We start from the raw sequence: 19,529 nt of genomic DNA, 5'->3' as shown, positions 1-19,529 counted from the left end.
TGGAGGTTACGCCCACATTCTCCATAAAAATTCTTTCCTGCAGAGCATCTTCTCATATCAACCTTTATATCAGAGCCTGAGAGATGGAGGTGATGACAAATACATTCTTATCTATGGCTGGTATGGGGATTGATCCCATGATTGTGACATTACTAGTGCCTTACTCTAACCATCAGAGGTAACTGGCCAGTTTCTTGGTCTTTTTTGGTAGCAAAATAAGAAACAAAACAAAAGAGACTCCATTTGGGACTGTTAGTAAGGTGGGGTCACCTTCCAAGTTGGCATTAGGAAATTAATTCAATTGGTGGATCACTCACATTGCATGGGAATGTTAATAGAATTAATGCCTACATTCTGTTCTGATCAGGCAAGAGCTTCCAGCCACAAAGGAACAGGAATCCTCAATGCTCTGATTCGAAGTTAGACGCCTTGTCGATTAGGCCATGTGGTCCCACAAAATTTAGTGTTTATGCTTGAAAAGTTCCATGGTTTAGCTGCTAAGTAGGAGATAGCTAACCATTGTCATAAAGGCAAACTATATGGCTGCTGGTTCGTTAGCTTCTGTGGGGGGGAAATTACCTGAATTGGTAGACCGCGTATGAGAGACTTTGTGGAACGAATACCCACCTCCTACAGAATATTTGTTTCCTGCAGAGCAGCGTATGCCTTCTTCTATCAAACATTGCATCATAGCCTGGGAGGTTGAAACGTCACATTTGTTTTTAATCATTGGCCAGTATGGGGATAAAGCCTTGACCTTGACGTTTTTGGCAGCACACTCTAACCATCTGAGGCAACAGCTTCCAGGTTGGTGTCAGTGGAGGGGAATCACCTTAACTTGAGGACCGCTCGCTTCTCATGGGAGACTGAGTGGACTTAATGCCCAAGGTCTCCACAGAATAATCTTCTTATATCAATGTTTGTAGAGAAAACTGAGCCATGGAGCTCATTAAGCATTAGTTCTTGTCATTGGCCAGTATGGGGATTGAACCCATGACCTTGGCGTTATTAGCACCACGCTCTAACCATCTGAGCTAACCGGCCATGTTTTGAAGTTTGTTGGTGGTAAAACTTTTCTCAAACTGCCAAGACAGAGTACAAAAGGATGTAGCTCCATTTAGGATATGCAGTGAGGTGGGAAAACCTTCCAGGTAAGAGTTGGTAAAGGGGAATAACTAATTGGTAAACTGCACATGTTGCATGGAACTGTTAGAGAATTGAATGTCTACTTTCTTTACTAATCAGGCCAGAGCTTTCAAACAAAAAGGGATTCAAACTTTTCACCATCTGATCTGAAGTCAGACGCCTGGTCCGTTAGGCCATGTCCTCCCTAAGAAGTTATTAATTTATACAATTAAAAAGTTCCATGGGTTTATCTGACACGTAGAAGATAGCAAGCCATTGTCATTAAGAAAAGCTATATATCTTATAGTTTCAGAACTTGACACATGGAGGTCAGGACACATGGATTCTTATCTAAGGGCAGTATGGGGATTGAAACCATGACCATGGCATCATTAGCATCCCACTCAAAACACCTGGGTAATCAGCCAATGTCTTCTTTGTTGTGCCTCAGAATTGAAGCACAAACATTTAGTTTGGTGGCCAACAGTGGAGGGGAATTACCTTAATTGATGGATCTCTCACGGTCCATGGGAGGAGTTAGTAGAATTGATGCCTATATTGTGTTCTCATTAGGAAAGAGCTTCCAACCACGAAGGGACTTGAACCCTCAATCTTCTGATCCGAAGTCAGACGCCTTGTCCATTAGGCCACGTGGTCCCACATTTCATGTTTACAAATTGAAAAGTTCCATGGTTTAGCTGCTAAGTAGGAGATAGTTTACCACTGTAGCAAAGACCAACATATAGCTTGCGTCTGTGGAGGGGAATAAGGTTGAATGGTAGATGGCAGTCTCGCATTTGAGACTCACTGGAGGTTACGCCCACATTCTCCATAAAAATTCTTTCCTGCAGAGCATCTTCTCATATCAACCTTTATATCAGAGCCTGAGAGATGGAGGTGATGACAAATACATTCTTATCTATGGCTGGTATGGGGATTGATCCCATGATTGTGACATTACTAGTGCCTTACTCTAACCATCAGAGGTAACTGGCCAGTTTCTTGGTCTTTTTTGGTAGCAAAATAAGAAACAAAACAAAAGAGACTCCATTTGGGACTGTTAGTAAGGTGGGGTCACCTTCCAAGTTGGCATTAGGAAATTAATTCAATTGGTGGATCACTCACATTGCATGGGAATGTTAATAGAATTAATGCCTACATTCTGTTCTGATCAGGCAAGAGCTTCCAGCCACAAAGGAACAGGAATCCTCAATGCTCTGATTCGAAGTTAGACGCCTTGTCGATTAGGCCATGTGGTCCCACAAAATTTAGTGTTTATGCTTGAAAAGTTCCATGGTTTAGCTGCTAAGTAGGAGATAGCTAACCATTGTCATAAAGGCAAACTATATGGCTGCTGGTTCGTTAGCTTCTGTGGGGGGGAAATTACCTGAATTGGTAGACCGCGTATGAGAGACTTTGTGGAACGAATACCCACCTCCTACAGAATATTTGTTTCCTGCAGAGCAGCGTATGCCTTCTTCTATCAAACATTGCATCATAGCCTGGGAGGTTGAAACGTCACATTTGTTTTTAATCATTGGCCAGTATGGGGATAAAGCCTTGACCTTGACGTTTTTGGCAGCACACTCTAACCATCTGAGGCAACAGCTTCCAGGTTGGTGTCAGTGGAGGGGAATCACCTTAACTTGAGGACCGCTCGCTTCTCATGGGAGACTGAGTGGACTTAATGCCCAAGGTCTCCACAGAATAATCTTCTTATATCAATGTTTGTAGAGAAAACTGAGCCATGGAGCTCATTAAGCATTAGTTCTTGTCATTGGCCAGTATGGGGATTGAACCCATGACCTTGGCGTTATTAGCACCACGCTCTAACCATCTGAGCTAACCGGCCATGTTTTGAAGTTTGTTGGTGGTAAAACTTTTCTCAAACTGCCAAGACAGAGTACAAAAGGATGTAGCTCCATTTAGGATATGCAGTGAGGTGGGAAAACCTTCCAGGTAAGAGTTGGTAAAGGGGAATGACTAATTGGTAAACTGCACATGTTGCATGGAACTGTTAGAGAATTGAATGTCTACTTTCTTTACTAATCAGGCCAGAGCTTTCAAACAAAAAGGGATTCAAACTTTTCACCATCTGATCTGAAGTCAGACGCCTGGTCCGTTAGGCCATGTCCTCCCTAAGAAGTTATTAATTTATACAATTAAAAAGTTCCATGGGTTTATCTGACACGTAGAAGATAGCAAACCATTGTCATTAAGAAAAGCTATATATCTTATAGTTTCAGAACTTGACACATGGAGGTCAGGACACATGGATTCTTATCTAAGGGCAGTATGGGGATTGAAACCATGACCATGGCATCATTAGCATCCCACTCAAAACACCTGGGTAATCAGCCGATGTCTTCTTTGTTGCAAAATCTGCCTCAGAAATGAAGCACAAACATTTAGTTTGGTGGCCAACAGTGGAGGGGAATTACCTTAATTGATGGATCTCTCACAGTCCATGGGAGGAGTCAGTAGATTTAATGCCTATATTGTGTTCTCATTAGGTAAGAGCTTCCAACCACGAAGGGACTTGAACCCTCAATCTTCTGATCCGAAGTCAGACGCCTTGTCCATTAGGCCACGTGGTCCCACATTTCATGTTTACAAATTGAAAAGTTCCATGGTTTAGCTGCTAAGTAGGAGATAGTTTACCACTGTAGCAAAGACCAACATATAGCTTGCTTCTGTGGAGGGGAATTAGGTTGAATGGTAGATGGCAGTCTCGCATTTGAGACTCACTGGAGGTTACGCCCACATTCTCCATAAAAATTCTTTCCTGCAGAGCAACATACATCTTCTCATATCAAACTTTATATCAGAGCCTGAGAGATGGAAGTGATGACACATAGATCCTCATCTATGGCTGGTATGGGGATCGATCCCATGATTGTGACATTACTTGTGCCTTACTCTAACCATCAGAGGTAACTGGCCAGTTTCTTGGTCTTTTTTGGTAGCAAAATAAGAAACCAAACAAAAGAGACTCCATTTGGGACTGTTAGTAAGGTGGGGTCACCTTCCAAGTTAGCATTAGGAAATTAATTCAATTGGTGGATCACTCACATTGCATGGGAATGTTAATAGAATTAATGCCTACATCCTGTTCTGATCAGGCAAGAGCTTCCAGCCACAAAGGAACAGGAATCCTCAATGCTCTGATTCGAAGTTAGACGCCTTGTCGATTAGGCCACGTGGTCCCACAAAATTTAGTGTTTATGCTTGAAAAGTTCCATGGTTTAGCTGCTAAGTAGGAGATAGCTAACCATTGTCATAAAGGCAAACTGTATGGCTGCTGGTTCGTTAGCTTCTGTGGGGGGGAAATTACCTGAATTGGTAGACCGCGTATGAGAGACTTTGTGGAACGAATACCCACCTCCTACAGAATATTTGTTTCCTGCAGAGTAGCGTATGCCTTCTTCTATCAAACATTGCATCATAGCCTGGGAGGTTGAAATGTCACATTTGTTTTTAATCATTGGCCAGTATGGGGATAAAGCCTTGACCTTGACGTTTTTGGCAGCACACTCTAACCATCTGAGGCAACGGCTTCCCAGGTTGGTGTCAGTGGAGGGGAATCACCTTAACTTGAGGACCGCTCACTTCTCATGGGAGACTGAGTGGACTTAATGCCCAAGGTCTCCACAGAATAATCTTCTTATATCAATGTCTGTAGAGAAAACTGAGCCATGGAGCTCATTAAGCATTAGTTCTTGTCATTGGCCAGTATGGGGATTGAACCCATGACCTTGGCGTTATTAGCACCACGCTCTAACCAGCTGAGCTAACCGGCCATGTTTTGAAAGCTGTTGGTGGTAAAACTTTTCTCAAACTGCTAAGACAGAGTACAAAAGGATGTAGCTCCATTTAGGATATGCAGTGAGGTGGGAAAACCTTCCAGGTAAGAGTTGGTAAAGGGGAATGACTAATTGGTAAACTGCACATGTTGCATGGAACTGTTAGAGAATTGAATGTCTACTTTCTATACTAATCAGACCAGAGCTTTCAAACAAAAAGGGATTCAAACTTTTTACCATCTGATCTGAAGTCAGACGCCTGGTCCGTTAGGCCATGTCCTCCCTAAGAAGTTATTAATTTATACAATTAAAAAGTTCCATGGGTTTATCTGACACGTAGAAGATAGCAAGCCATTGTCATTAAGAAAAGCTATATATCTTATAGTTTCAGAACCTGACACATGGAGGTCAGGACACATGGATTCTTATCTAAGGGCAATATGGGGATTGAAACCATGACCATGGCATCATTAGCATCCCACTCAAACCACCTGGGTAATCAGCCGATGTCTTCTTTGTTGCAAAATCTGCCTCAGAGGCCGTTTACACGTTGCCGGCTATTTTCATAAACGGACATTTCACCGTCTCCGTTTTCAAAAAGATCTTCGTTTACACTTACCCGTGTATATATACACAAGAGCATGCCAAACCTGTAGGTGGCAGTGTAACGAGAAGCTCAAGCCTTCCATGTATCCATTGTCACCATAGCAACATAGGTCGCACTTTTTACACAGGCGCAAGTTCCGGCGCATACTGTGACGTGGGCTGCCTATAACTCCGTTTATCTGCGTTTATCTCAGTTTACATGCAAACGCGCAACCGGAGTTTTCCAAAATCTCCACTCTGGCCGGAGTTTTTAGAAAGACTCGTTTTCAGAGGAGAAATCTCCGTTTGCGTGTAAACGAAGGGCACAAACGAAGGAAGATGTCTCCGTTTATCAAAATCACTGTGTACGTGTAAACGGCCTCTCAGAATTGAAGCACAAACATTTAGTTTGGTGGCCAACAGTGGAGGGGAATTACCTTAATTGATGGATCTCTCACGGTCCATGGGAGGAGTCAGTAGATTTAATGCCTATATTGTGTTCTCATTAGGTAAGAGCTTCCAACCACGAAGGGACTTGAACCCTCAATCTTCTGATCCGAAGTCAGACGCCTTGTCCATTAGGCCACGTGGTCCCACATTTCATGTTTACAAATTGAAAAGTTCCATGGTTTAGCTGCTAAGTAGGAGATAGTTTACCACTGTAGCAAAGACCAACATATAGCTTGCTTCTGTGGAGGGGAATTAGGTTGAATGGTAGATGGCAGTCTCGCATTTGAGACTCACTGGAGGTTACGCCCACATTCTCCATAAAAATTCTTTTCTGCAGAGCAACATACATCTTCTCATATCAAACTTTATATCAGAGCCTGAGAGATGGAAGTGATGACACATAGATCCTCATCTATGGCTGGTATGGGGATTGATCCCATGATTGTGACATTACTAGTGCCTTACTCTAACCATCAGAGGTAACTGGCCAGTTTCTTGGTCTTTTTTGGTAGCAAAATAAGAAACCAAACAAAAGAGACTCCATTTGGGACTGTTAGTAAGGTGGGGTCACCTTCCAAGTTAGCATTAGGAAATTAATTCAATTGGTGGATCACTCACATTGCATGGGAATGTTAATAGAATTAATGCCTACATCCTGTTCTGATCAGGCAAGAGCTTCCAGCCACAAAGGAACAGGAATCCTCAATGCTCTGATTCGAAGTTAGACGCCTTGTCGATTAGGCCACGTGGTCCCACAAAATTTAGTGTTTATGCTTGAAAAGTTCCATGGTTTAGCTGCTAAGTAGGAGATAGCTAACCATTGTCATAAAGGCAAACTGTATGGCTGCTGGTTCGTTAGCTTCTGTGGGGGGGAAATTACCTGAATTGGTAGACCGCGTATGAGAGACTTTGTGGAACGAATACCCACCTCCTACAGAATATTTGTTTCCTGCAGAGTAGCGTATGCCTTCTTCTATCAAACATTGCATCATAGCCTGGGAGGTTGAAATGTCACATTTGTTTTTAATCATTGGCCAGTATGGGGATAAAGCCTTGACCTTGACGTTTTTGGCAGCACACTCTAACCATCTGAGGCAACGGCTTCCCAGGTTGGTGTCAGTGGAGGGGAATCACTTTAATTTGAGGACCGCTCGCTTCTCATGGGAGACTGAGTGGACTTAATGCCCAAGGTCTCCACAGAATAATCTTCTTATATCAATGTCTGTAGAGAAAACTGAGCCATGGAGCTCATTAAGCATTAGTTCTTGTCATTGGCCAGTATGGGGATTGAACCCATGACCTTGGCGTTATTAGCACCACGCTCTAACCATCTGAGCTAACCGGCCATGTTTTGAAAGCTGTTGGTGGTAAAACTTTTCTCAAACTGCTAAGACAGAGTACAAAAGGATGTAGCTCCATTTGGGATATGCAGTGAGGTGGGAAAACCTTCCAGGTAAGAGTTGGTAAAGGGGAATAACTAATTGGTAAACTGCACATGTTGCATGGAACTGTTAGAGAATTGAATGTCTACTTTCTATACTAATCAGACCAGAGCTTTCAAACAAAAAGGGATTCAAACTTTTTACCATCTGATCTGAAGTCAGACGCCTGGTCCGTTAGGCCATGTCCTCCCTAAGAAGTTATTAATTTATACAATTAAAAAGTTCCATGGGTTTATCTGACACGTAGAAGATAGCAAGCCATTGTCATTAAGAAAAGCTATATATCTTATAGTTTCAGAACCTGACACATGGAGGTCAGGACACATGGATTCTTATCTAAGGGCAGTATGGGGATTGAAACCATGACCATGGCATCATTAGCATCCCACTCAAACCACCTGGGTAATCAGCCGATGTCTTCTTTGTTGCAAAATCTGCCTCAGAGGCCGTTTACACGTTGCCGGCTATTTTCATAAACGGACATTTCACCGTCTCCGTTTTCAAAAAGATCTTCGTTTACACTTACCCGTGTATATATACACAAGAGCATGCCAAACCTGTAGGTGGCAGTGTAACGAGAAGCTCAAGCCTTCCATGTATCCATTGTCACCATAGCAACATAGGTCGCACTTTTTACACAGGCGCAAGTTCCGGCGCATACTGTGACGTGGGCTGCCTATAACTCCGTTTATCTGCGTTTATCTCAGTTTACATGCAAACGCGCAACCGGAGTTTTCCAAAATCTCCACTCTGGCCGGAGTTTTTAGAAAGACTCGTTTTCAGAGGAGAAATCTCCGTTTGCGTGTAAACGAAGGGCACAAACGAAGGAAGATGTCTCCGTTTATCAAAATCACTGTGTACGTGTAAACGGCCTCTCAGAATTGAAGCACAAACATTTAGTTTGGTGGCCAACAGTGGAGGGGAATTACCTTAATTGATGGATCTCTCACGGTCCATGGGAGGAGTTAGTAGAATTGATGCCTATATTGTGTTCTCATTAGGTAAGAGCTTCCAACCACGAAAGGACTTGAACCCTTAATCTTCTGATCCGAAGTCAGACACCTTGTCCATTAGGCCACGTGGTCCCACATTTCATGTTTACAAATTGAAAAGTTCCATGGTTTAGCTGCTAAGTAGGAGATAGTTTACCACTGTAGCAAAGACCAACATATAGCTTGCGTCTGTGGAGGGGAATAAGGTTGAATGGTAGATGGCAGTCTCGCATTTGAGACTCACTGGAGGTTACGCCCACATTCTCCATAAAAATTCTTTCCTGCAGAGCATCTTCTCATATCAACCTTTATATCAGAGCCTGAGAGATGGAGGTGATGACAAATACATTCTTATCTATGGCTGGTATGGGGATTGATCCCATGATTGTGACATTACTAGTGCCTTACTCTAACCATCAGAGGTAACTGGCCAGTTTCTTGGTCTTTTTTGGTAGCAAAATAAGAAACAAAACAAAAGAGACTCCATTTGGGACTGTTAGTAAGGTGGGGTCACCTTCCAAGTTGGCATTAGGAAATTAATTCAATTGGTGGATCACTCACATTGCATGGGAATGTTAATAGAATTAATGCCTACATTCTGTTCTGATCAGGCAAGAGCTTCCAGCCACAAAGGAACAGGAATCCTCAATGCTCTGATTCGAAGTTAGACGCCTTGTCGATTAGGCCATGTGGTCCCACAAAATTTAGTGTTTATGCTTGAAAAGTTCCATGGTTTAGCTGCTAAGTAGGAGATAGCTAACCATTGTCATAAAGGCAAACTATATGGCTGCTGGTTCGTTAGCTTCTGTGGGGGGGAAATTACCTGAATTGGTAGACCGCGTATGAGAGACTTTGTGGAACGAATACCCACCTCCTACAGAATATTTGTTTCCTGCAGAGCAGCGTATGCCTTCTTCTATCAAACATTGCATCATAGCCTGGGAGGTTGAAACGTCACATTTGTTTTTAATCATTGGCCAGTATGGGGATAAAGCCTTGACCTTGACGTTTTTGGCAGCACACTCTAACCATCTGAGGCAACAGCTTCCAGGTTGGTGTCAGTGGAGGGGAATCACCTTAACTTGAGGACCGCTCGCTTCTCATGGGAGACTGAGTGGACTTAATGCCCAAGGTCTCCACAGAATAATCTTCTTATATCAATGTTTGTAGAGAAAACTGAGCCATGGAGCTCATTAAGCATTAGTTCTTGTCATTGGCCAGTATGGGGATTGAACCCATGACCTTGGCGTTATTAGCACCACGCTCTAACCATCTGAGCTAACCGGCCATGTTTTGAAGTTTGTTGGTGGTAAAACTTTTCTCAAACTGCCAAGACAGAGTACAAAAGGATGTAGCTCCATTTAGGATATGCAGTGAGGTGGGAAAACCTTCCAGGTAAGAGTTGGTAAAGGGGAATGACTAATTGGTAAACTGCACATGTTGCATGGAACTGTTAGAGAATTGAATGTCTACTTTCTTTACTAATCAGGCCAGAGCTTTCAAACAAAAAGGGATTCAAACTTTTCACCATCTGATCTGAAGTCAGACGCCTGGTCCGTTAGGCCATGTCCTCCCTAAGAAGTTATTAATTTATACAATTAAAAAGTTCCATGGGTTTATCTGACACGTAGAAGATAGCAAACCATTGTCATTAAGAAAAGCTATATATCTTATAGTTTCAGAACTTGACACATGGAGGTCAGGACACATGGATTCTTATCTAAGGGCAGTATGGGGATTGAAACCATGACCATGGCATCATTAGCATCCCACTCAAAACACCTGGGTAATCAGCCGATGTCTTCTTTGTTGCAAAATCTGCCTCAGAAATGAAGCACAAACATTTAGTTTGGTGGCCAACAGTGGAGGGGAATTACCTTAATTGATGGATCTCTCACGGTCCATGGGAGGAGTCAGTAGATTTAATGCCTATATTGTGTTCTCATTAGGTAAGAGCTTCCAACCACGAAGGGACTTGAACCCTCAATCTTCTGATCCGAAGTCAGACGCCTTGTCCATTAGGCCACGTGGTCCCACATTTCATGTTTACAAATTGAAAAGTTCCATGGTTTAGCTGCTAAGTAGGAGATAGTTTACCACTGTAGCAAAGACCAACATATAGCTTGCTTCTGTGGAGGGGAATTAGGTTGAATGGTAGATGGCAGTCTCGCATTTGAGACTCACTGGAGGTTACGCCCACATTCTCCATAAAAATTCTTTCCTGCAGAGCAACATACATCTTCTCATATCAAACTTTATATCAGAGCCTGAGAGATGGAAGTGATGACACATAGATCCTCATCTATGGCTGGTATGGGGATTGATCCCATGATTGTGACATTACTAGTGCCTTACTCTAACCATCAGAGGTAACTGGCCAGTTTCTTGGTCTTTTTTGGTAGCAAAATAAGAAACCAAACAAAAGAGACTCCATTTGGGACTGTTAGTAAGGTGGGGTCACCTTCCAAGTTAGCATTAGGAAATTAATTCAATTGGTGGATCACTCACATTGCATGGGAATGTTAATAGAATTAATGCCTACATCCTGTTCTGATCAGGCAAGAGCTTCCAGCCACAAAGGAACAGGAATCCTCAATGCTCTGATTCGAAGTTAGACGCCTTGTCGATTAGGCCACGTGGTCCCACAAAATTTAGTGTTTATGCTTGAAAAGTTCCATGGTTTAGCTGCTAAGTAGGAGATAGCTAACCATTGTCATAAAGGCAAACTGTATGGCTGCTGGTTCGTTAGCTTCTGTGGGGGGGAAATTACCTGAATTGGTAGACCGCGTATGAGAGACTTTGTGGAACGAATACCCACCTCCTACAGAATATTTGTTTCCTGCAGAGTAGCGTATGCCTTCTTCTATCAAACATTGCATCATAGCCTGGGAGGTTGAAATGTCACATTTGTTTTTAATCATTGGCCAGTATGGGGATAAAGCCTTGACCTTGACGTTTTTGGCAGCACACTCTAACCATCTGAGGCAACGGCTTCCCAGGTTGGTGTCAGTGGAGGGGAATCACTTTAATTTGAGGACCGCTCGCTTCTCATGGGAGACTGAGTGGACTTAATGCCCAAGGTCTCCACAGAATAATCTTCTTATATCAATGTCTGTAGAGAAAACTGAGCCATGGAGCTCATTAAGCATTAGTTCTTGTCATTGGCCAGTATGGGGATTGAACCCATGACCTTGGCGTTATTAGCACCACGCTCTAACCATCTGAGCTAACCGGCCATGTTTTGAAGGCTGTTGGTGGTAAAACTTTTCTCAAACTGCTAAGACAGAGTACAAAAGGATGTAGCTCCATTTGGGATATGCAGTGAGGTGGGAAAACCTTCCAGGTAAGAGTTGGTAAAGGGGAATAACTAATTGGTAAACTGCACATGTTGCATGGAACTGTTAGAGAATTGAATGTCTACTTTCTATACTAATCAGACCAGAGCTTTCAAACAAAAAGGGATTCAAACTTTTTACCATCTGATCTGAAGTCAGACGCCTGGTCCGTTAGGCCATGTCCTCCCTAAGAAGTTATTAATTTATACAATTAAAAAGTTCCATGGGTTTATCTGATACGCAGAAGATAGCAAGCCATTGTCATTAAGAAAAGCTATATATCTTATAGTTTCAGAACCTGACACATGGAGGTCAGGACACATGGATTCTTATCTAAGGGCAGTATGGGGATTGAAACCATGACCATGGCATCATTAGCATCCCACTCAAACCACCTGGGTAATCAGCCGATGTCTTCTTTGTTGCAAAATCTGCCTCAGAGGCCGTTTACACGTTGCCGGCTATTTTCATAAACGGACATTTCACCGTCTCCGTTTTCAAAAAGATCTTCGTTTACACTTACCCGTGTATATATACACAAGAGCATGCCAAACCTGTAGGTGGCAGTGTAACGAGAAGCTCAAGCCTTCCATGTATCCATTGTCACCATAGCAACATAGGTCGCACTTTTTACACAGGCGCAAGTTCCGGCGCATACTGTGACGTGGGCTGCCTATAACTCCGTTTATCTGCGTTTATCTCAGTTTACATGCAAACGCGCAACCGGAGTTTTCCAAAATCTCCACTCTGGCCGGAGTTTTTAGAAAGACTCGTTTTCAGAGGAGAAATCTCCGTTTGCGTGTAAACGAAGGGCACAAACGAAGGAAGATGTCTCCGTTTATCAAAATCACTGTGTACGTGTAAACGGCCTCTCAGAATTGAAGCACAAACATTTAGTTTGGTGGCCAACAGTGGAGGGGAATTACCTTAATTGATGGATCTCTCACGGTCCATGGGAGGAGTTAGTAGAATTGATGCCTATATTGTGTTCTCATTAGGTAAGAGCTTCCAACCACGAAGGGACTTGAACCCTTAATTTTCTGATCCGAAGTCAGACGCCTTGTCCATTAGGCCACGTGGTCCCACATTTCATGTTTACAAATTGAAAAGTTCCATGGTTTAGCTGCTAAGTAGGAGATAGTTTACCACTGTAGCAAAGACCAACATATAGCTTGCGTCTGTGGAGGGGAATAAGGTTGAATGGTAGATGGCAGTCTCGCATTTGAGACTCACTGGAGGTTACGCCCACATTCTCCATAAAAATTCTTTCCTGCAGAGCATCTTCTCATATCAACCTTTATATCAGAGCCTGAGAGATGGAGGTGATGACAAATACATTCTTATCTATGGCTGGTATGGGGATTGATCCCATGATTGTGACATTACTAGTGCCTTACTCTAACCATCAGAGGTAACTGGCCAGTTTCTTGGTCTTTTTTGGTAGCAAAATAAGAAACAAAACAAAAGAGACTCCATTTGGGACTGTTAGTAAGGTGGGGTCACCTTCCAAGTTGGCATTAGGAAATTAATTCAATTGGTGGATCACTCACATTGCATGGGAATGTTAATAGAATTAATGCCTACATTCTGTTCTGATCAGGCAAGAGCTTCCAGCCACAAAGGAACAGGAATCCTCAATGCTCTGATTCGAAGTTAGACGCCTTGTCGATTAGGCCATGTGGTCCCACAAAATTTAGTGTTTATGCTTGAAAAGTTCCATGGTTTAGCTGCTAAGTAGGAGATAGCTAACCATTGTCATAAAGGCAAACTATATGGCTGCTGGTTCGTTAGCTTCTGTGGGGGGGAAATTACCTGAATTGGTAGACCGCGTATGAGAGACTTTGTGGAACGAATACCCACCTCCTACAGAATATTTGTTTCCTGCAGAGCAGCGTATGCCTTCTTCTATCAAACATTGCATCATAGCCTGGGAGGTTGAAACGTCACATTTGTTTTTAATCATTGGCCAGTATGGGGATAAAGCCTTGACCTTGACGTTTTTGGCAGCACACTCTAACCATCTGAGGCAACAGCTTCCAGGTTGGTGTCAGTGGAGGGGAATCACCTTAACTTGAGGACCGCTCGCTTCTCATGGGAGACTGAGTGGACTTAATGCCCAAGGTCTCCACAGAATAATCTTCTTATATCAATGTTTGTAGAGAAAACTGAGCCATGGAGCTCATTAAGCATTAGTTCTTGTCATTGGCCAGTATGGGGATTGAACCCATGACCTTGGCGTTATTAGCACCACGCTCTAACCATCTGAGCTAACCGGCCATGTTTTGAAGTTTGTTGGTGGTAAAACTTTTCTCAAACTGCCAAGACAGAGTACAAAAGGATGTAGCTCCATTTAGGATATGCAGTGAGGTGGGAAAACCTTCCAGGTAAGAGTTGGTAAAGGGGAATAACTAATTGGTAAACTGCACATGTTGCATGGAACTGTTAGAGAATTGAATGTCTACTTTCTTTACTAATCAGGCCAGAGCTTTCAAACAAAAAGGGATTCAAACTTTTCACCATCTGATCTGAAGTCAGACGCCTGGTCCGTTAGGCCATGTCCTCCCTAAGAAGTTATTAATTTATACAATTAAAAAGTTCCATGGGTTTATCTGACACGTAGAAGATAGCAAGCCATTGTCATTAAGAAAAGCTATATATCTTATAGTTTCAGAACTTGACACATGGAGGTCAGGACACATGGATTCTTATCTAAGGGCAGTATGGGGATTGAAACCATGACCATGGCATCATTAGCATCCCACTCAAAACACCTGGGTAATCAGCCAATGTCTTCTTTGTTGTGCCTCAGAATTGAAGCACAAACATTTAGTTTGGTGGCCAACAGTGGAGGGGAATTACCTTAATTGATGGATCTCTCACGGTCCATGGGAGGAGTTAGTAGAATTGATGCCTATATTGTGTTCTCATTAGGAAAGAGCTTCCAACCACGAAGGGACTTGAACCCTCAATCTTCTGATCCGAAGTCAGACGCCTTGTCCATTAGGCCACGTGGTCCCACATTTCATGTTTACAAATTGAAAAGTTCCATGGTTTAGCTGCTAAGTAGGAGATAGTTTACCACTGTAGCAAAGACCAACATATAGCTTGCGTCTGTGGAGGGGAATAAGGTTGAATGGTAGATGGCAGTCTCGCATTTGAGACTCACTGGAGGTTACGCCCACATTCTCCATAAAAATTCTTTCCTGCAGAGCATCTTCTCATATCAACCTTTATATCAGAGCCTGAGAGATGGAGGTGATGACAAATACATTCTTATCTATGGCTGGTATGGGGATTGATCCCATGATTGTGACATTACTAGTGCCTTACTCTAACCATCAGAGGTAACTGGCCAGTTTCTTGGTCTTTTTTGGTAGCAAAATAAGAAACAAAACAAAAGAGACTCCATTTGGGACTGTTAGTAAGGTGGGGTCACCTTCCAAGTTGGCATTAGGAAATTAATTCAATTGGTGGATCACTCACATTGCATGGGAATGTTAATAGAATTAATGCCTACATTCTGTTCTGATCAGGCAAGAGCTTCCAGCCACAAAGGAACAGGAATCCTCAATGCTCTGATTCGAAGTTAGACGCCTTGTCGATTAGGCCATGTGGTCCCACAAAATTTAGTGTTTATGCTTGAAAAGTTCCATGGTTTAGCTGCTAAGTAGGAGATAGCTAACCATTGTCATAAAGGCAAACTATATGGCTGCTGGTTCGTTAGCTTCTGTGGGGGGGAAATTACCTGAATTGGTAGACCGCGTATGAGAGACTTTGTGGAACGAATACCCACCTCCTACAGAATATTTGTTTCCTGCAGAGCAGCGTATGCCTTCTTCTATCAAACATTGCATCATAGCCTGGGAGGTTGAAACGTCACATTTGTTTTTAATCATTGGCCAGTATGGGGATAAAGCCTTGACCTTGACGTTTTTGGCAGCACACTCTAACCATCTGAGGCAACAGCTTCCAGGTTGGTGTCAGTGGAGGGGAATCACCTTAACTTGAGGACCGCTCGCTTCTCATGGGAGACTGAGTGGACTTAATGCCCAAGGTCTCCACAGAATAATCTTCTTATATCAATGTTTGTAGAGAAAACTGAGCCATGGAGCTCATTAAGCATTAGTTCTTGTCATTGGCCAGTATGGGGATTGAACCCATGACCTTGGCGTTATTAGCACCACGCTCTAACCATCTGAGCTAACCGGCCATGTTTTGAAGTTTGTTGGTGGTAAAACTTTTCTCAAACTGCCAAGACAGAGTACAAAAGGATGTAGCTCCATTTAGGATATGCAGTGAGGTGGGAAAACCTTCCAGGTAAGAGTTGGTAAAGGGGAATGACTAATTGGTAAACTGCACATGTTGCATGGAACTGTTAGAGAATTGAATGTCTACTTTCTTTACTAATCAGGCCAGAGCTTTCAAACAAAAAGGGATTCAAACTTTTCACCATCTGATCTGAAGTCAGACGCCTGGTCCGTTAGGCCATGTCCTCCCTAAGAAGTTATTAATTTATACAATTAAAAAGTTCCATGGGTTTATCTGACACGTAGAAGATAGCAAGCCATTGTCATTAAGAAAAGCTATATATCTTATAGTTTCAGAACTTGACACATGGAGGTCAGGACACATGGATTCTTATCTAAGGGCAGTATGGGGATTGAAACCATGACCATGGCATCATTAGCATCCCACTCAAACCACCTGGGTAATCAGCCAATGTCTTCTTTGTTGTGCCTCAGAATTGAAGCACAAACATTTAGTTTGGTGGCCAACAGTGGAGGGGAATTACCTTAATTGATGGATCTCTCACGGTCCATGGGAGGAGTTAGTAGAATTGATGCCTATATTGTGTTCTCATTAGGAAAGAGCTTCCAACCACGAAGGGACTTGAACCCTCAATCTTCTGATCCGAAGTCAGACGCCTTGTCCATTAGGCCACGTGGTCCCACATTTCATGTTTACAAATTGAAAAGTTCCATGGTTTAGCTGCTAAGTAGGAGATAGTTTACCACTGTAGCAAAGACCAACATATAGCTTGCGTCTGTGGAGGGGAATAAGGTTGAATGGTAGATGGCAGTCTCGCATTTGAGACTCACTGGAGGTTACGCCCACATTCTCCATAAAAATTCTTTCCTGCAGAGCATCTTCTCATATCAACCTTTATATCAGAGCCTGAGAGATGGAGGTGATGACAAATACATTCTTATCTATGGCTGGTATGGGGATTGATCCCATGATTGTGACATTACTAGTGCCTTACTCTAACCATCAGAGGTAACTGGCCAGTTTCTTGGTCTTTTTTGGTAGCAAAATAAGAAACAAAACAAAAGAGACTCCATTTGGGACTGTTAGTAAGGTGGGGTCACCTTCCAAGTTGGCATTAGGAAATTAATTCAATTGGTGGATCACTCACATTGCATGGGAATGTTAATAGAATTAATGCCTACATTCTGTTCTGATCAGGCAAGAGCTTCCAGCCACAAAGGAACAGGAATCCTCAATGCTCTGATTCGAAGTTAGACGCCTTGTCGATTAGGCCATGTGGTCCCACAAAATTTAGTGTTTATGCTTGAAAAGTTCCATGGTTTAGCTGCTAAGTAGGAGATAGCTAACCATTGTCATAAAGGCAAACTATATGGCTGCTGGTTCGTTAGCTTCTGTGGGGGGGAAATTACCTGAATTGGTAGACCGCGTATGAGAGACTTTGTGGAACGAATACCCACCTCCTACAGAATATTTGTTTCCTGCAGAGCAGCGTATGCCTTCTTCTATCAAACATTGCATCATAGCCTGGGAGGTTGAAACGTCACATTTGTTTTTAATCATTGGCCAGTATGGGGATAAAGCCTTGACCTTGACGTTTTTGGCAGCACACTCTAACCATCTGAGGCAACAGCTTCCAGGTTGGTGTCAGTGGAGGGGAATCACCTTAACTTGAGGACCGCTCGCTTCTCATGGGAGACTGAGTGGACTTAATGCCCAAGGTCTCCACAGAATAATCTTCTTATATCAATGTTTGTAGAGAAAACTGAGCCATGGAGCTCATTAAGCATTAGTTCTTGTCATTGGCCAGTATGGGGATTGAACCCATGACCTTGGCGTTATTAGCACCACGCTCTAACCATCTGAGCTAACCGGCCATGTTTTGAAGTTTGTTGGTGGTAAAACTTTTCTCAAACTGCCAAGACAGAGTACAAAAGGATGTAGCTCCATTTAGGATATGCAGTGAGGTGGGAAAACCTTCCAGGTAAGAGTTGGTAAAGGGGAATGACTAATTGGTAAACTGCACATGTTGCATGGAACTGTTAGAGAATTGAATGTCTACTTTCTTTACTAATCAGGCCAGAGCTTTCAAACAAAAAGGGATTCAAACTTTTCACCATCTGATCTGAAGTCAGACGCCTGGTCCGTTAGGCCATGTCCTCCCTAAGAAGTTATTAATTTATACAATTAAAAAGTTCCATGGGTTTATCTGACACGTAGAAGATAGCAAACCATTGTCATTAAGAAAAGCTATATATCTTATAGTTTCAGAACTTGACACATGGAGGTCAGGACACATGGATTCTTATCTAAGGGCAGTATGGGGATTGAAACCATGACCATGGCATCATTAGCATCCCACTCAAAACACCTGGGTAATCAGCCGATGTCTTCTTTGTTGCAAAATCTGCCTCAGAAATGAAGCACAAACATTTAGTTTGGTGGCCAACAGTGGAGGGGAATTACCTTAATTGATGGATCTCTCACAGTCCATGGGAGGAGTCAGTAGATTTAATGCCTATATTGTGTTCTCATTAGGTAAGAGCTTCCAACCACGAAGGGACTTGAACCCTCAATCTTCTGATCCGAAGTCAGACGCCTTGTCCATTAGGCCACGTGGTCCCACATTTCATGTTTACAAATTGAAAAGTTCCATGGTTTAGCTGCTAAGTAGGAGATAGTTTACCACTGTAGCAAAGACCAACATATAGCTTGCTTCTGTGGAGGGGAATTAGGTTGAATGGTAGATGGCAGTCTCGCATTTGAGACTCACTGGAGGTTACGCCCACATTCTCCATAAAAATTCTTTCCTGCAGAGCAACATACATCTTCTCATATCAAACTTTATATCAGAGCCTGAGAGATGGAAGTGATGACACATAGATCCTCATCTATGGCTGGTATGGGGATTGATCCCATGATTGTGACATTACTAGTGCCTTACTCTAACCATCAGAGGTAACTGGCCAGTTTCTTGGTCTTTTTTGGTAGCAAAATAAGAAACCAAACAAAAGAGACTCCATTTGGGACTGTTAGTAAGGTGGGGTCACCTTCCAAGTTAGCATTAGGAAATTAATTCAATTGGTGGATCACTCACATTGCATGGGAATGTTAATAGAATTAATGCCTACATCCTGTTCTGATCAGGCAAGAGCTTCCAGCCACAAAGGAACAGGAATCCTCAATGCTCTGATTCGAAGTTAGACGCCTTGTCGATTAGGCCACGTGGTCCCACAAAATTTAGTGTTTATGCTTGAAAAGTTCCATGGTTTAGCTGCTAAGTAGGAGATAGCTAACCATTGTCATAAAGGCAAACTGTATGGCTGCTGGTTCGTTAGCTTCTGTGGGGGGGAAATTACCTGAATTGGTAGACCGCGTATGAGAGACTTTGTGGAACGAATACCCACCTCCTACAGAATATTTGTTTCCTGCAGAGTAGCGTATGCCTTCTTCTATCAAACATTGCATCATAGCCTGGGAGGTTGAAATGTCACATTTGTTTTTAATCATTGGCCAGTATGGGGATAAAGC

The 19,529-nt window shown here is 42.8% G+C and overlaps 18 non-coding genes across 18 annotated transcripts; all 18 read right to left on the bottom strand.

Annotated features, from left to right (window-relative positions):
- Positions 1-970: 970 nt before the first annotated feature.
- trnai-aau (transfer RNA isoleucine (anticodon AAU)) lies at positions 971-1,044 on the bottom strand. The gene has a single exon. It is a non-coding gene; the product is annotated as a tRNA-Ile (tRNA).
- Positions 1,045-1,709: 665 nt separating this feature from the next.
- On the bottom strand, positions 1,710-1,782 carry trnar-ucg (transfer RNA arginine (anticodon UCG)). Its single transcript has one exon. It is a non-coding gene; the product is annotated as a tRNA-Arg (tRNA).
- Positions 1,783-2,903: 1,121 nt separating this feature from the next.
- trnai-aau (transfer RNA isoleucine (anticodon AAU)) lies at positions 2,904-2,977 on the bottom strand. The gene has a single exon. It is a non-coding gene; the product is annotated as a tRNA-Ile (tRNA).
- A 672-nt stretch (positions 2,978-3,649) lies between these two features.
- trnar-ucg (transfer RNA arginine (anticodon UCG)) lies at positions 3,650-3,722 on the bottom strand. Its single transcript has one exon. It is a non-coding gene; the product is annotated as a tRNA-Arg (tRNA).
- Positions 3,723-4,851: 1,129 nt separating this feature from the next.
- trnai-aau (transfer RNA isoleucine (anticodon AAU)) lies at positions 4,852-4,925 on the bottom strand. Its single transcript has one exon. It is a non-coding gene; the product is annotated as a tRNA-Ile (tRNA).
- A 1,108-nt stretch (positions 4,926-6,033) lies between these two features.
- trnar-ucg (transfer RNA arginine (anticodon UCG)) lies at positions 6,034-6,106 on the bottom strand. The gene has a single exon. It is a non-coding gene; the product is annotated as a tRNA-Arg (tRNA).
- Positions 6,107-7,235: 1,129 nt separating this feature from the next.
- Positions 7,236-7,309, bottom strand: trnai-aau (transfer RNA isoleucine (anticodon AAU)). The gene has a single exon. It is a non-coding gene; the product is annotated as a tRNA-Ile (tRNA).
- A 1,108-nt stretch (positions 7,310-8,417) lies between these two features.
- On the bottom strand, positions 8,418-8,490 carry trnar-ucg (transfer RNA arginine (anticodon UCG)). The gene has a single exon. It is a non-coding gene; the product is annotated as a tRNA-Arg (tRNA).
- A 1,121-nt stretch (positions 8,491-9,611) lies between these two features.
- Positions 9,612-9,685, bottom strand: trnai-aau (transfer RNA isoleucine (anticodon AAU)). The gene has a single exon. It is a non-coding gene; the product is annotated as a tRNA-Ile (tRNA).
- A 672-nt stretch (positions 9,686-10,357) lies between these two features.
- trnar-ucg (transfer RNA arginine (anticodon UCG)) lies at positions 10,358-10,430 on the bottom strand. Its single transcript has one exon. It is a non-coding gene; the product is annotated as a tRNA-Arg (tRNA).
- A 1,129-nt stretch (positions 10,431-11,559) lies between these two features.
- Positions 11,560-11,633, bottom strand: trnai-aau (transfer RNA isoleucine (anticodon AAU)). Its single transcript has one exon. It is a non-coding gene; the product is annotated as a tRNA-Ile (tRNA).
- A 1,108-nt stretch (positions 11,634-12,741) lies between these two features.
- Positions 12,742-12,814, bottom strand: trnar-ucg (transfer RNA arginine (anticodon UCG)). Its single transcript has one exon. It is a non-coding gene; the product is annotated as a tRNA-Arg (tRNA).
- A 1,121-nt stretch (positions 12,815-13,935) lies between these two features.
- trnai-aau (transfer RNA isoleucine (anticodon AAU)) lies at positions 13,936-14,009 on the bottom strand. The gene has a single exon. It is a non-coding gene; the product is annotated as a tRNA-Ile (tRNA).
- A 665-nt stretch (positions 14,010-14,674) lies between these two features.
- trnar-ucg (transfer RNA arginine (anticodon UCG)) lies at positions 14,675-14,747 on the bottom strand. Its single transcript has one exon. It is a non-coding gene; the product is annotated as a tRNA-Arg (tRNA).
- A 1,121-nt stretch (positions 14,748-15,868) lies between these two features.
- On the bottom strand, positions 15,869-15,942 carry trnai-aau (transfer RNA isoleucine (anticodon AAU)). The gene has a single exon. It is a non-coding gene; the product is annotated as a tRNA-Ile (tRNA).
- A 665-nt stretch (positions 15,943-16,607) lies between these two features.
- On the bottom strand, positions 16,608-16,680 carry trnar-ucg (transfer RNA arginine (anticodon UCG)). Its single transcript has one exon. It is a non-coding gene; the product is annotated as a tRNA-Arg (tRNA).
- Positions 16,681-17,801: 1,121 nt separating this feature from the next.
- On the bottom strand, positions 17,802-17,875 carry trnai-aau (transfer RNA isoleucine (anticodon AAU)). The gene has a single exon. It is a non-coding gene; the product is annotated as a tRNA-Ile (tRNA).
- A 672-nt stretch (positions 17,876-18,547) lies between these two features.
- Positions 18,548-18,620, bottom strand: trnar-ucg (transfer RNA arginine (anticodon UCG)). The gene has a single exon. It is a non-coding gene; the product is annotated as a tRNA-Arg (tRNA).
- Positions 18,621-19,529: the final 909 nt, after the last annotated feature.

Source organism: Epinephelus lanceolatus, chromosome 15, assembly GCF_041903045.1.
Source record: "Epinephelus lanceolatus isolate andai-2023 chromosome 15, ASM4190304v1, whole genome shotgun sequence".
NCBI lineage: Eukaryota > Metazoa > Chordata > Actinopteri > Perciformes > Serranidae > Epinephelus > Epinephelus lanceolatus.
This window is presented reverse-complemented; position numbering and strand designations above follow the sequence as displayed.